Genomic DNA, 12,723 nt, shown 5'->3' on the forward strand with positions numbered 1-12,723 from the left:
AGTTTTGCTGTGATTTGTTCTCGTGTCTCATGGCTCCTGGCTGTAGTGAGGAACTCTGTGTGTTGTCACAGGCTGCTTTGGGCCATGGCTTACAAATGGAAGCTGTGCCAAAGTTTCTGGACGGGGAGGCTCTCGTGGTGGTTTCTCCCGACGCTTTTACTTCGTTCTACCTTGCATGAAGGGAGCCCTTAATATTGTTGGCTGAAGGTGTTTGCCTTTGGTGTGGGTGTTGTTCTATATATAAATGAGGGAATGGTAGTTGCGAAAATATCTGAGGTTGTTTCTCTGAAATCCCATCGTGGTCAGGGTGAAATTAGATTCCGGTGTAGCTGGTCATTTGTGAGACTGCGCCAAACATAGAACAACAAATCGGTCAAAAGCCAATTGGTTCACCCATGGTCATCTGAGGAGGGAGCCTAGCTCACTACGCATCCCCTCTGGCCTACATGTGACTCCATGCTATGTGTCTGATTGTTAATGACCTCGGCTTAACAGGCGAATGGGCGATAATTAATGCTTTGCCAGTGTTACCCATATCTGAAAAAACATACCAATAAATTGGAGAGATGACACACCCTTTGAAATGAGTATGCAGATGACAACCGCTTTGCTTTTTTATTTTGGCATCCGATACTCTTTTTTTTTCATAAACTTAGAGCACCCAATTCTTTTATTTTCCAATTCAGCGGCAATTTAGTGTGGCCTGAACCTCTTTTGGGTTTGTGGGGGTGAGACCCACGCAAACACAGGGAGAATGTGCAAACTCCACACGGACAGTGACCCAGAGCCGGATCGAACCCGGGTCCTTGGCACCGTGAGGCAGCAGTGACAACCACTGCGCCACCGTGCCGCCCTCTGTTTCTTGTTTTAAACATCAGTCGTAACTCTGGCCAACCCACATTGGGGCGCAGGATTTGAGGAGGACTACTATAGGGTTAGACTACGTGATGACAACAGATTTCCTTCGCCAACACAACATTGGTCAACCAGTTGGTTTATTTCACAAATAACTTTCACCAGGCAGCTTTTTATTTCTAATTCTCTTTTTGTTTTTACAGAAGCCTCATTCTTCAACTGCTCGCACTTCTGTTTGAAATCACATTCTCTAAATCTTCAGTTTAGGCTTTTGGATTGCGGGTCAAGTAATGACCCCCACACTCCCTTTTAACAGCACTCATGGATGTGTGTTTCTTTTAGTTGAGCTCTCTTCGAACTCAAGCCAGGACCTCCTGATGGGACTCACAGCTTTGTCGCAAAAAAAACAATGTCACTTAGAGCATTTTGCGCAATGGCGTAGAGTCCTTGCAGCACAGAAGGAGGTTCTTCGGCCCATCAATTCCATGCAGGCTCAGTGCAGAGCAATCCAGGCAGTCCCATTCCATTCCTGTATCACTGCAAGTTTATTTCCCTTCAAGAGCTCGACCGAATTTCCTCGTGAAGTTATTCATCCATTGCCCTCGCTGCGCAGCGAGTTCCAGGTCATTCCCGCTCGCTGCATGAAATAGGTCTTCCTCAGACCCTGGGGGCATATTTAGGGCCCCATCCCTGCAGGGGAGGGGTCGCAAAAATCCAGCTAGCCTTTAATCCAGGGCAGCACAGTAGCACAGTGGTTAGCACAGTTGCTTCACAGCTCCGGGGTCCCAGCTTCGATTCCCGGCGATTTGTCACAAGTAGGCTTCAAATGAAGTTACTGTGAAAAGCCCCCAGTCGCCACATTCCGCCGCCTGTTCAGGGAGGCTGGTACAGGAATTGAACCGTGCTGCTGGCCTGCCTTGGTCTGCTTTCAAAGCCAGCGATTTAGCCCTGTGCTAAACCAGCCCCTCGGTGATCCAGCAGTTTATGGAAAAGGGTTCCAAACATGTGTTTTGGGCAGGGAGTCACCAGAACTAGGGGCCATCAATACAAGACGGCCCTTAATAAATTAAATACGGGGGGCAGCACGGTGGCACAATGGTTTGCACTGCTGCCTCATGGCGCCGAGGTGCCAGGTTCGATCCCGGCTCTGGGTCACTGTCCGTGTGGAGTTTGCACATTCTCCCCGTGTTTGCAGGGGTTTCGCCCCCACAACACAAAGAGATGCAGGGTAGGTGGAGTGGCCACACTTAATTGGGAAAAATGTATTGGGTACTCTAAATTTATTTTTAAAAAAATAAATACGGAATTCATTCCCCAGAGAGTGGTGAGTGGGGCTCTCCCACAAAGAGTGGTGGAGGTGAAAAGTGTTGGGGCAGCACAGTGTCACAGTGGTTAGCACTGCTGCCACATAGAGCCAGGGACCCAAGGTTCCATTCCGGCCTTGGATGACGTGCCTGCGTGGGTTTCCTCCGGGTGCTCCGGTTTTCTCCCACAGTCCAAAGATGTGCAGATTAGGTGGATTGGCCATGCTAAATTGCCCCTTAGTATCCAAAGATATGTAGGTTAATGGGGTTCCGGGGATAGGGCGGGGAAGTGAGTCTCAGTCAGGTGCTTTTTCAAAGAGTCGGCACGTATTCGATGAGCCGAATGACCTCCTTCTCACTGTAGGGATTATGTGGAAATCTATTTGAGGGGAAGCTGGATAAACACATGAAGGAGAAAAGAATAGAACGATAAACTGATAGGGTGATCTGAAGAGGGGTGGGAAGAGGCTTGTGTGGAACATGAATGGGGCCTCACGGTAGCATGGTGGTTAGCATCAGTGCTTCACAGCTCCAGGGTCCCAGGTTCGATTCCCGGCTGGGTCACTGTCTGTGCGGAGTCTGCACGTCCTCCCCGTGTGCGCGTGGGTTTCCTCCGGGTGCTCCGGTTTCCTCCCACAGTCCAAAGATGTGCGGGTTAGGTGGATTGGCCATGCTAAATTGCCCGTAGTGTAAGGTTAATGGGGGGATTGTTGGGTTACGGGTATACCGGTTACGTGGGTTAAGTAGGGTGATCATTGCTCGGCACAACATCGAGGGCCGAAGGGCCTGTTCTGTGCTGTACTGTTCTATGTTCTATGTTCAGTATGGAGCAGATGGGCCGAATGTAGCCACAAATGGCAGCCCCCAAATGTGTTGATTCTCAGCCAGCGCGATGGGTACTTAATGAATGTACCAGAAGGGTTCTGTGTAATACACACGATCCCAGAGACTATTTTGCTTGCAGTGACATCAGCCTCTTCCAGGAGGTGTTTGAACCAACACACAGCACCGAACTTCCTCATGCTCCTGTGTCGTAACATCATAAACCTGCGCCAGAAGAATTTCCTTCCGCAATGGAAGCCCCACCCTCAGTCCGCATCCCTCCCTCAGTCCGCATCCCTCCCTCAGTCCCCATCCCTCCCTCAGTCCGCATCCCTCCCTCAGTCCGCATCCCTCCCTCATTCCGCATCCCTCCCTCAGTCCGCATCCCTCCCTCAGTCCGCATCCCTCCCTCATTCCGCATCCCTCCCTCAGTCCGCATCCCTCCCTCAGTCCGCATCCCTCCCTCAGTCCGCATCCCTCCCTTATTATGCATCCCTGCCATATTTGGGGCAGCACAGTAACACAGTGGTTAGCACTGTTGCTTCACAACTCCAGGGCGCCAGGTTCGATTCTCCGCTGGGTCACTGTCTGTGTGGAGTCTGCACGTTCTCCCTGTGTCTGTGTGGGTTTCCTCCGGGTGCTCCGGTTTCCTCCCACAGTCCAAAGATGTGCAGGTTAGGTGGATTGGCCATGATAAATTGCCCTTAGTGTCTGAAAAGGTTTGGTGGGGTCACAGGGATAGGGTGGAGGTGTGGAGCTTAAGTAGGGTGCTCCTTCCAAGAGCTGGTGCAGACTCGATGGGCCGAATGGCTTCCTTCTGCACTACAAATCATATGATATGATTCAGTATGATTCCGCATCCCTCCCTCATTCCACATCCCACCCTCATTCTGCACCCCTCCCTCCCCTCCTGGTGGTGCCTTCTGTTTGCGAGCTGCTTTGTTGAGTGAGTGCAGTATTATGTCGAGGGGCGGCCCCTTTAACGATGGCCTTGTGTGGAATGCACCACCTGCTCAGCCATAAGAGGTCAGCCTCCGAACCCAACCCAGCGCATACGGAGGAATTCGTACAGAAACAAGCTGACCAGGGTAAATGTACCTGCGGTTTGTACCAACCCACTGCATCTGGGTTGGTATCTATAAAACATTAGCATTTCAACGGGATAAAACCCCCAGAGATTCAACAACAAAAATAGTTGCGGAACATTCCTTTCCCAAAGGGATTTGTCTAACCCTAATCCCTTAAATACCTTACTGCAGTCACTGACATTCAGCTCAATCGGTGAATGGACGGATGAAGTACATTATAATTAGCATTATAAATCCAGGAAATGGCCTCTCCTGTAAAACATTCAGAACTTTACACCTCAGAGCCGAGCCCTGAATCCCTTACTCTGCTCACGTTAACCCTTTCAGTCAAAGAGAGGGTAATACCAGTGCGTGTACACATTTTAACAAAAATAAATTTAGAGTACCCAATTATTTATTTATTTGTTTTTCCAATTTAGGGGCAATTTAGCATGGCCGATCCACCTAACCTGCACATCTTTGGGTTGTGGGGGTGAACTGCAGACACGGGGAGAATGTGCAAACTCCTCGCAGACAGTGACCCAGGGCCGGGATTCGAACCCGGGTCCTCAGCGCTGCAGTCCTCGTGCTAGCCACTGGGCTACATGCCGCCCATAAGTGCGTGTACACATGAGGCTGGATTGCCAGCACCCCGACGGCGAAATCGGGCCTGGCGCCGATTCTCCGAGCACCGAAAAGCAGCGTCACCTGTTCTCCACACCGCCGGCGGACATTGACAGAGGCCCGCTCCGACATTCCCCGCCTCCGATCGGCCGAGTTCCCGCCGGCATGGAACTAACCTGCTATTGCCGATCGGAGGCCATGGAGAGCCTTATAGGCGGCCGGGGAATGATTGTGCGGGGCATGAGGGTCGGGCACGTGGCCGATTGTGGGGTCTCTTGGGTCTGGCTCCGTGGTCCGAGTCCGCCATGGAGCACCGCGCAGCCGCTGGAGGCCTCCGCCTTGCACGTGCGCGGCCTCCGACCCAGATGTGCGGGGGCCCGTGTCTGCAGCAAAAGCTGCGAGGTTTACTCCGGCCTGCCAGCCCCCTGCAGGGCTGGGAATTCGTGTCTCTTTTCCCCAGGATTTTCAGGAGTAAAACTCCACTGTTTTGATGCCAGCGTGGGGACATAGTCCCAATAGTGGAGAATCCAGCCCATGGTTCTTCATTTAAGCTCTGTTTGCTGGTCTGTTTCAAATTAATTCTTGCAGGAACCTTCTTGACTGTACCAATCCCCGGATTGGGAAGGTGCAGCAGAAGGATGGATGTGCTTTGAGGCCTCTGCACCAGGCCGCCTCGTGAGTTCTGAAACCTCAATCTTCACCAGGTGGCCTAGTGTGATTTGAGGCCTCTGTGTCAGAGGGGCCATTGCTTGAAGGTTTCTATGTTGAGGTTGCATCATTCCAAGGCCCATTCCAACTGCCCTGCATCGCACCGGAGAATAAGTCACCTCTTGACCCCCCCCCCACCCCCAAAGCCTGTCCACCATCTGCAAGGAACAGGTAAGGAGTGTAATGGAATATTCTCCACTTGCTGGATGAGTGCAGCTCCAACAACACTCAAGAAGCTCAACACCATCGGGACAAAGCAGTCTGCTTGATTGGCACCCCTTCCAAAAACATTCACTCCCTCTAACACCAACGCTCAATAGTGTGTACTGCAGGAACTCACCAAGGCTCCTTCGAGAGCAGCATCTCCCAAACTGCAACCTGGATGAACTAGAAAGACAGATTCATGCAGTGGATACATGGAAACACTACCATCTGGAAGTTCCCCTTCAAGACACTCACCATCCTAACTTGGAAATATATCGTTGTTCTTTCACTGTCGCTGGGTCAAAATCCTGGAACCCCCTCCCTAACAGCACTGTGGGTGTACCTACACCTCAGGGATGCAGTGGTTCAAGAAGGCAGCTCATCACCACCTAATAATAATCTTGATTGTTACAAGTAGGCTTACGTTAAAACTGCAATGAAGTTACTGTGAAAATCTCCTCGTCGCCACATTCCGGCGCCTGTTCGGGTACACAGAGGGAGAATTCAGAATGTCTAAATGACCTAACAGTACGTCTTTCGGGACTTTTGGGAGGAAACCGGAGCACCCGGAGGAAACCCACGCAGAGACGGGGAGAACGTGCAGACTCCGCACAGACATTGACCCAAGCCGGGAATCGAAACTGGGATCCTGGCGCTGTGAAGCCATAGTGCTAACCACTATGCTACCATGAAAGGCAATTAATAATAATAAGAATTTTTGCTGTCACAAGTAGGCTTACATTAACACGGCAATGAAGTTACTGTGAAAAGCTCCTAGTCACCACATCCCGGCGCCTGTTCAGGTACACCGAGGGAGAATTCAGAATGTCCAATTCACCTAACAGCACGTCTGTCGGGACTTGTGGGAGGAAACTTGAGCACCTGGAGGGTACTCTAAAATTACTGGGCGCCAGATTCATGTATTGAAATGAGCCACGAGCCTCAATTGAATATGTCGGTGGCCGATGCTCCCGAGGTCCGGGAGCAAACGTGAACTCGCCATGGCGTCGTTTAACACTGCTCCACACTAAAGGTGGGCCAGCCGTAAAGCCACCTGAGGTGGGGAGGGGGTGTGGGTGTCCCCCATCCATCAGAGGCCCCGGGATGGTTGGGCTCTGGGCAGGGCGCTACCCTGGCACTCGGAGTGCCACTTGAGCACTATGGCGCTGCCAGTCTGCCACCTTGGTGCTATCAGGCTGCCTGTGTGAAACAGTTCTCTTTGAGGCCAAAAAAAACTCAAGTCCCGTTTGATAGCGGGCCATTCTCGCTGCTGGAGGACTGAGAAACCTTCTGCTAAACAAGCCCAAAGCAGGAGTCTGGTTTTTCCCGTTAAATCACGTCCATATGTTCTATTAGTGACGTTGTTTGAGGATTAAATAACAGCCAAGGCATCAGACAGAAAACCTGCAAACTCCTGCAAAATACTGTGGTAGCTTTCGCCTTTCCTCAGTACTGCGCTGGGAGTGTTCAAACCGTGGAATGTGTTTCGAACCTCCAACACCCCCCCCCCCCCCCCCCCCCCCCCCCCCCACCAACCAGGTGACCCGCTCCCCTCTGAACCACAGCAAACAACACGATAACCTCTGCTCTTTCATCTCTTGCCTGTTCATTGGGGACTGGGGCAACTATTCAATGTTGTGCACAATTCTCTGGAGCCGGTGTAACTTCATAGTGGTGTCAAAGAGGAGAGATGTTTATCGGTGGTTGTGGGCTTTTGCATGATCTTGATTAACTCTGACATTTTTTCTTTAATCCACTAAATCGAATTTGAGTAAAATGCAACTGACACAGCACTTACTGTAAACGGAACAATGAGTATTGTGTACTGAGTGAGTGTCAAATCAGTCCCAGCCCCTGGGCTAATGCAATCATCAAATCGCTATTAACACTTTCTTGGAATACTCGGAATGCTGTCCATACACATTTCCCTGTCCCCTACCCCACGCCCCTCGCCTGAGGTGTGGGTGATCATCAGGTTAAATCACCACCAGTCAGCCCTCCCCCACTCAAAGGGGAAAGCAGCCTATGGTCATTGGTAAAATGGTGACTTTACCCCCCATACTTTACACACTTACCCCCCACACCTCAAGTGTACCCCTGCCCTCTCCTGAGAGTATCGATAATCTGTCAGCAATGATTCTCATTCACTGAACAGCCCATGCTCCAGACACCGAATCATAGAGCCTCTCAGAGATTTACAGCATAGAGTGAGGCAACTCAGCCCATCATTTTAATGCCAGCTCTTTACAAAATCATTCCTAATGCAACCATTGCCCTGCTATCTTCCATCGCTGTGTATTAATCTTAAACTAGCCCCACTACCCCACTCTGCCCCATAGCCCTGTGTCAGTCCCAAACTCATCTCATTCTCACCATAGCTCTGTATCTGTTCCTAACTAATCTTACTGCCCCGCTCTCTCCCCATCTGGCGGCACGGTAGCACAGTGGTTAGCACTGTTGCTTCACAGCTCCAGGGTCCCGGGTTCGATCCCCGGCTTGGGTCACTGTCTGTGTGGAGTCTGCATGTTCTCCCCGTGTCTGCGTGGGTTTCCTCCAGGTGCTCCGGTTTCCTCCCACAAGTCCTGAAAGACGTGCTGTTAGGTGAATTGGACATTCTGAATTCTCCCTCCGTGTACCCGAACAGGCGCCGGAATGTGATGATTCGGGGGTCTTCAAAGTAACCATTGCTGTGTTAATCTAAGCCTACTTGTGACAATAAAGATTATTATTAACTGTGAACTAATTCCACACAAGTGCCAGGCAATGAACATCTCCAACCAGAGAGAATCCACCTTCCATAGTAATTGATTCTACTGGGCAGCACGGTGGCACAGTGCTTGGCACTGCTGCCTATGGCGCGAAGGACCTGGGTTCGAATCCCGGCTCTGGGCCACTGTCCATGTGGAGTTTGCACATTCTCCCCATGTCTGCATGGGTTTCACCCCCACAATTTAAAGATGTGTAGGGTAGGTGAATTGGCCATGCTAAATTGCCCCTTCACTGGAAAAAATAATTGGGAGCTCTAAATTTATTTTTTAAAAAGTAATTGACTCTCCTGAGGAAGGATTTAAGCTCACTGATATTTTTCGGTGCAGGGATGTCTGGTATGGTCTTGACCTTTTCTTCCAAAGCATTCAACCCTGTCGCATCAACACAAAATCCAAGATATGTCACTTCTGAGGCCTGAAAAGTACATTTTTTGCATTTTAGGCCGACCCCTGCATCACACTAGACATGAGGTCTTCACTCTTCAGCTCCCTGGTTCACACTGCCCGCGGTCCTGCTCCCAGGATCCTGCACAAACTCCCCATTGGTCGGGGTGTGTGCCACTCCTGCGTGATTGGCTCTGAGCTGGTCACATGGCCCGTAGAGTTCACCCCCTTAAAGGGACCATGCGACCACAAAACTCTCCACTTGCCTGGATGAATGCAGTTCCGACAAGACTCAAGAAGCCAGACACCATCGAGAACAAAACAGCCCACTGGATTGGCACCCCTTCGACCACCTCCAACAGTAACTCCCTCCACCACCGGCGCACAGCGGCAGCCGTGCGCACCATCTACAAGATGCACTGCCGCAACTCACAAAGGCTCCTTGGGCAGCACTTTCCAAACCCATGATCACTCATTAATCAGCTCTCTCAAGTGAATATAAAAGATCCCAATGTGCTATTTGAAGAAGCACATGATAATTCCTTCTGTTGTCTGTTCCAATATTGATTCCTGAAGTCACATCACTGAAACAGCTGACCTGGTCTTTATCAATGAGCTTTATGTGTAATGTTCTTGTGTAGAAATTGGTTGCCGTGTGCCCAACATTACAAAAGGTTACTGCAGTTCCAAAACTACCTCCCTAGATGCTTTAGAATAAAACAGCCCATGTCCAAGAAGTGGATAACATTCAGGCTGATAGGTGTCAAGTAACATTCGTACCACACAAATGTCAGGCAATGCCCATCTCCAACAAGAGCGAATCCAACCATCTCCCCATCACATTCAAAGGCATTACCATGACTGAATCCCCCACAATCAACATGCTGGGAGTTACCATTGACCCAAAACTGAACTGGACTAGCCACATAAATACTGAGGCAGTACAAGAGCAGGTCAAAGGTTGAGAATCCTGCGGCGAGTAACTCACCTCCTGACTCCCCAAAGCCTGTCCACCATCTACAAGGCACAGGTCAGGAGTGTGATGGAATATTCTCCACTTGCCTGGATGAGCACAGCTCCAACAACACTCAAGAAGCTCGACAGCAGCGGGAAACATCCCCTTCCCTGCCCCGCTATGGGACTTAGTCCCACATGGGAGGATTCTGCGCTTTGTCTGAATGAAGAAAAATACTGTAAACCTCCCAGAAATAACGGAGAATCAAGGGACCAGTGTCATTGAACAATGGTTAGATACTAATATTAGTTAAAAAATACTGCAAGAGAAATTAATGGTACTTCAAGTCATTAAATCCCCGGACCTGATTATCTACATCCCAGATGTGTGGAAGGAAGTTGGCGCGGAGAAGAATCCCCCTGCGCATGCGCAGGAAACACGCCAACTCACACCTGCCCTCCACCGCCGGTTGACGCGGCGCCAACCCCTCCGCCTTCGGCCTAGCCCCCGGAATTACGGAGAATTCCACACCTTCCGGTCGGCCTGACGCCAGAGTGGTTCACACCGCCCTTGGCGCCAGCGTCGGGCCATCCGGCCAATTGCAGGAGAATCCCGCCCGAGAGATGCATTGATAGTCATCTTTCACAATGCTACAGACTCTGGAATGGTTCCTGCAGGTGGCAGATGCCACCCTACCATTTAAGAAAAGAGAGAGGAAATGGAGAACTGGAAACCAGCTAGCCTGTCATCAGTTGTGGCGATAAACGCTCGAATCTATAATAAAGGATGCGATAACAAGAAAGGGTGGCACTGCCAGGGTGCCTGGGTGGCAGTGTCAAGGTTGCACCCTGCCCAGAGCCCAACCTCTCAGGGGTCTCCTTGGCGCCGTGAGGCAGCAATGCTAACCACTGCGTCATCGTGTCACCCCATGAGAACAGAGTATATCTTAAATGGTGCGTGTCTGGGAAGTGTTGAACCTCAAGGGGACTTGGGTGTCCTTGTTCAAGTCAATGAGTTACTGAAAGCTAACGTGCAGGTGCAGCAAGCAATTAAGAAGATAAATGAAGTGTTCGCTTTTATTCGAAGAGACTTTGAGGACAGCACGGTGGCGCAGTGGGTTTGCCCAGCTGCCTCACAGCGCTGAGGTCCCAGGTTCGATCCCGGCACTGGGTCACTGTCCGTGTGGAGTTTGCACATTCTGCATGGGGAATGCAAAGGAGGTTCACCAAACTAATTTCTGGGGTGGAGGGATTGTCCTGTGAGGAAGATTATGTCGACTGGGACTTTATTCTCCGGAGTTCAGAAGAATGAGAGATGATCTTATTCAAACATACAAAATCCTTACAGGTCTCAACAGGGTTGAAGCAGGAGGATTGTTTCCTCTGGTTGGGATTGGGGTTTTGGTGGGGGGGGGGGGGGGGTGTCTAGAACTAGGGACACGGTCTCAGAATAAGAGGTTGGCCATTCAGGGTGAGGAGGGATTTCTTCACTCAGAGGGTGGTGAATCTTTGGAATTCTCTGCCCCATTGGGCTGTGGAAGCTCCATCATTGAGTCTGTTCAATACATTTCTACATATTAAAAACATCGAGGGCTACGGGACAGTGCAGGAAAATGGGGTTGAAGTAGAAGATCATCTCACTGAATGAGAAATAGGTTTGAAGGGCTGAGTAATGTATGTCTGCTCTTATTTCGATATACTTATGCTCTTATGTACTTCCTTCTCCATGTGCTTCCCCCGTAGCTGTGTGGGCATGAGCACAGTGTCAGCTCTGGACCGCACAGGCCACAGACACCAGAGACCTTGACCAACCTCCTCAGTCGCTACCCAGAGAAATCCAAGGACAAATGGCGCCCCAGGAGGCGCTGGACGCGGGACTGGAAGCCAGTTTCCGCGTGACAATCCCAAATTGGTCTGTCACCCGGAATGCTGTATCAGTCTGAAACTAATCCACACTGCCATGCTGTCTCCACGCTGCCCTGTGTCTAATTCTGCTCTTGTTCCCCGTGTCACTTTGCAAAGCCACGCAATTATATTGGACCTTTTTTGTGGTTTGCTCTCGAGCTCTGTCTGTCTGTCTGTCTGAGAGTTGGGTTCAGTGAACAAGCGTGGAATTGCTATTGGCTTGAGAAGTCCGAGCAGCTGCTCACTCAGAGAGTAAAGCTCAGATGGGGCCGCCAATCTGTAAACTATTGTGGCAAGGGAAGGCATAATTTACAAAAGGAAATGGAATTCTCCAAAATGTGATTTTAATTCCTTCCTCCTCTCGGCTGGCTGCATGCCAGACAGCTCGGGTGCGAATTCGCCTTTTCCCCGTGTGAAACCGACCCTCTGAGCACCCAGAGCTGAACCTCATCACAGGAGTGGCTTAGACTGTGCCTAGTCATGTGTCACGTCCGGCGCGCTGGAGGAGGCCCCAGCTCTCAGCTACTCTCCCCCACCCCTCCCGCCCCCGCCGAGCTCCCTTCCCTTAGCCTCCTTCGTCAAGTTGTCTTGAGTTTAGGTCCGGCTTCAGTGAGATGTCGCCAACCTTATAGGGGCTGGTTTAGCTCACCAGGCTAAATCGCTGGCTTTTAAAGCAGACCAAGCAGGCCAGCAGCACGGTTCGATTCCCGTACCAGCCTCCCTGGACAGACGCCGGAATGTGGTGACTAGGGGCTTTTCACATAACCTCATTGAAGCCTACTTGTGACAATAAGCGATTTTCATTTCATTTCCAAAGATCGCTCTGCCAACTCTGCGAATTCAAACTAATCTCATGACTTTGAGGCAAGTTAACCCCGGGAGAAATATCATTGGATATGAGGAAAATTGATTTATTTTTGTTTTCTTTGATTGTCGTCATCCAATTACAACAGTATTGGAGGTGGAATGTAAAGGCTGTTTGACTGACATTCAAAGAACATCCAATTGGATATTAAATAGGGGCTGGTTTAGCACACTGGGCTAAATCGCTGGCTTTTAAAGCAGACCAAGGCAGGCCATCAGCGCGGTTCAATTCCCGTACCAGCCTCCCCGAACAGGCGCCGGAAT

The 12,723-nt window shown here is 50.6% G+C and overlaps 1 protein-coding gene across 1 annotated transcript in view; it reads left to right on the plus strand.

Moving 5' to 3' along the window:
• robo1 (roundabout, axon guidance receptor, homolog 1 (Drosophila)) overlaps positions 1 to 12,723 on the plus strand; it is a 738,067-nt gene that overhangs the window by 385,836 nt on the left and 339,508 nt on the right.

Source organism: Scyliorhinus canicula, chromosome 7, assembly GCF_902713615.1.
Source record: "Scyliorhinus canicula chromosome 7, sScyCan1.1, whole genome shotgun sequence".
Lineage (NCBI taxonomy): Eukaryota > Metazoa > Chordata > Chondrichthyes > Carcharhiniformes > Scyliorhinidae > Scyliorhinus > Scyliorhinus canicula.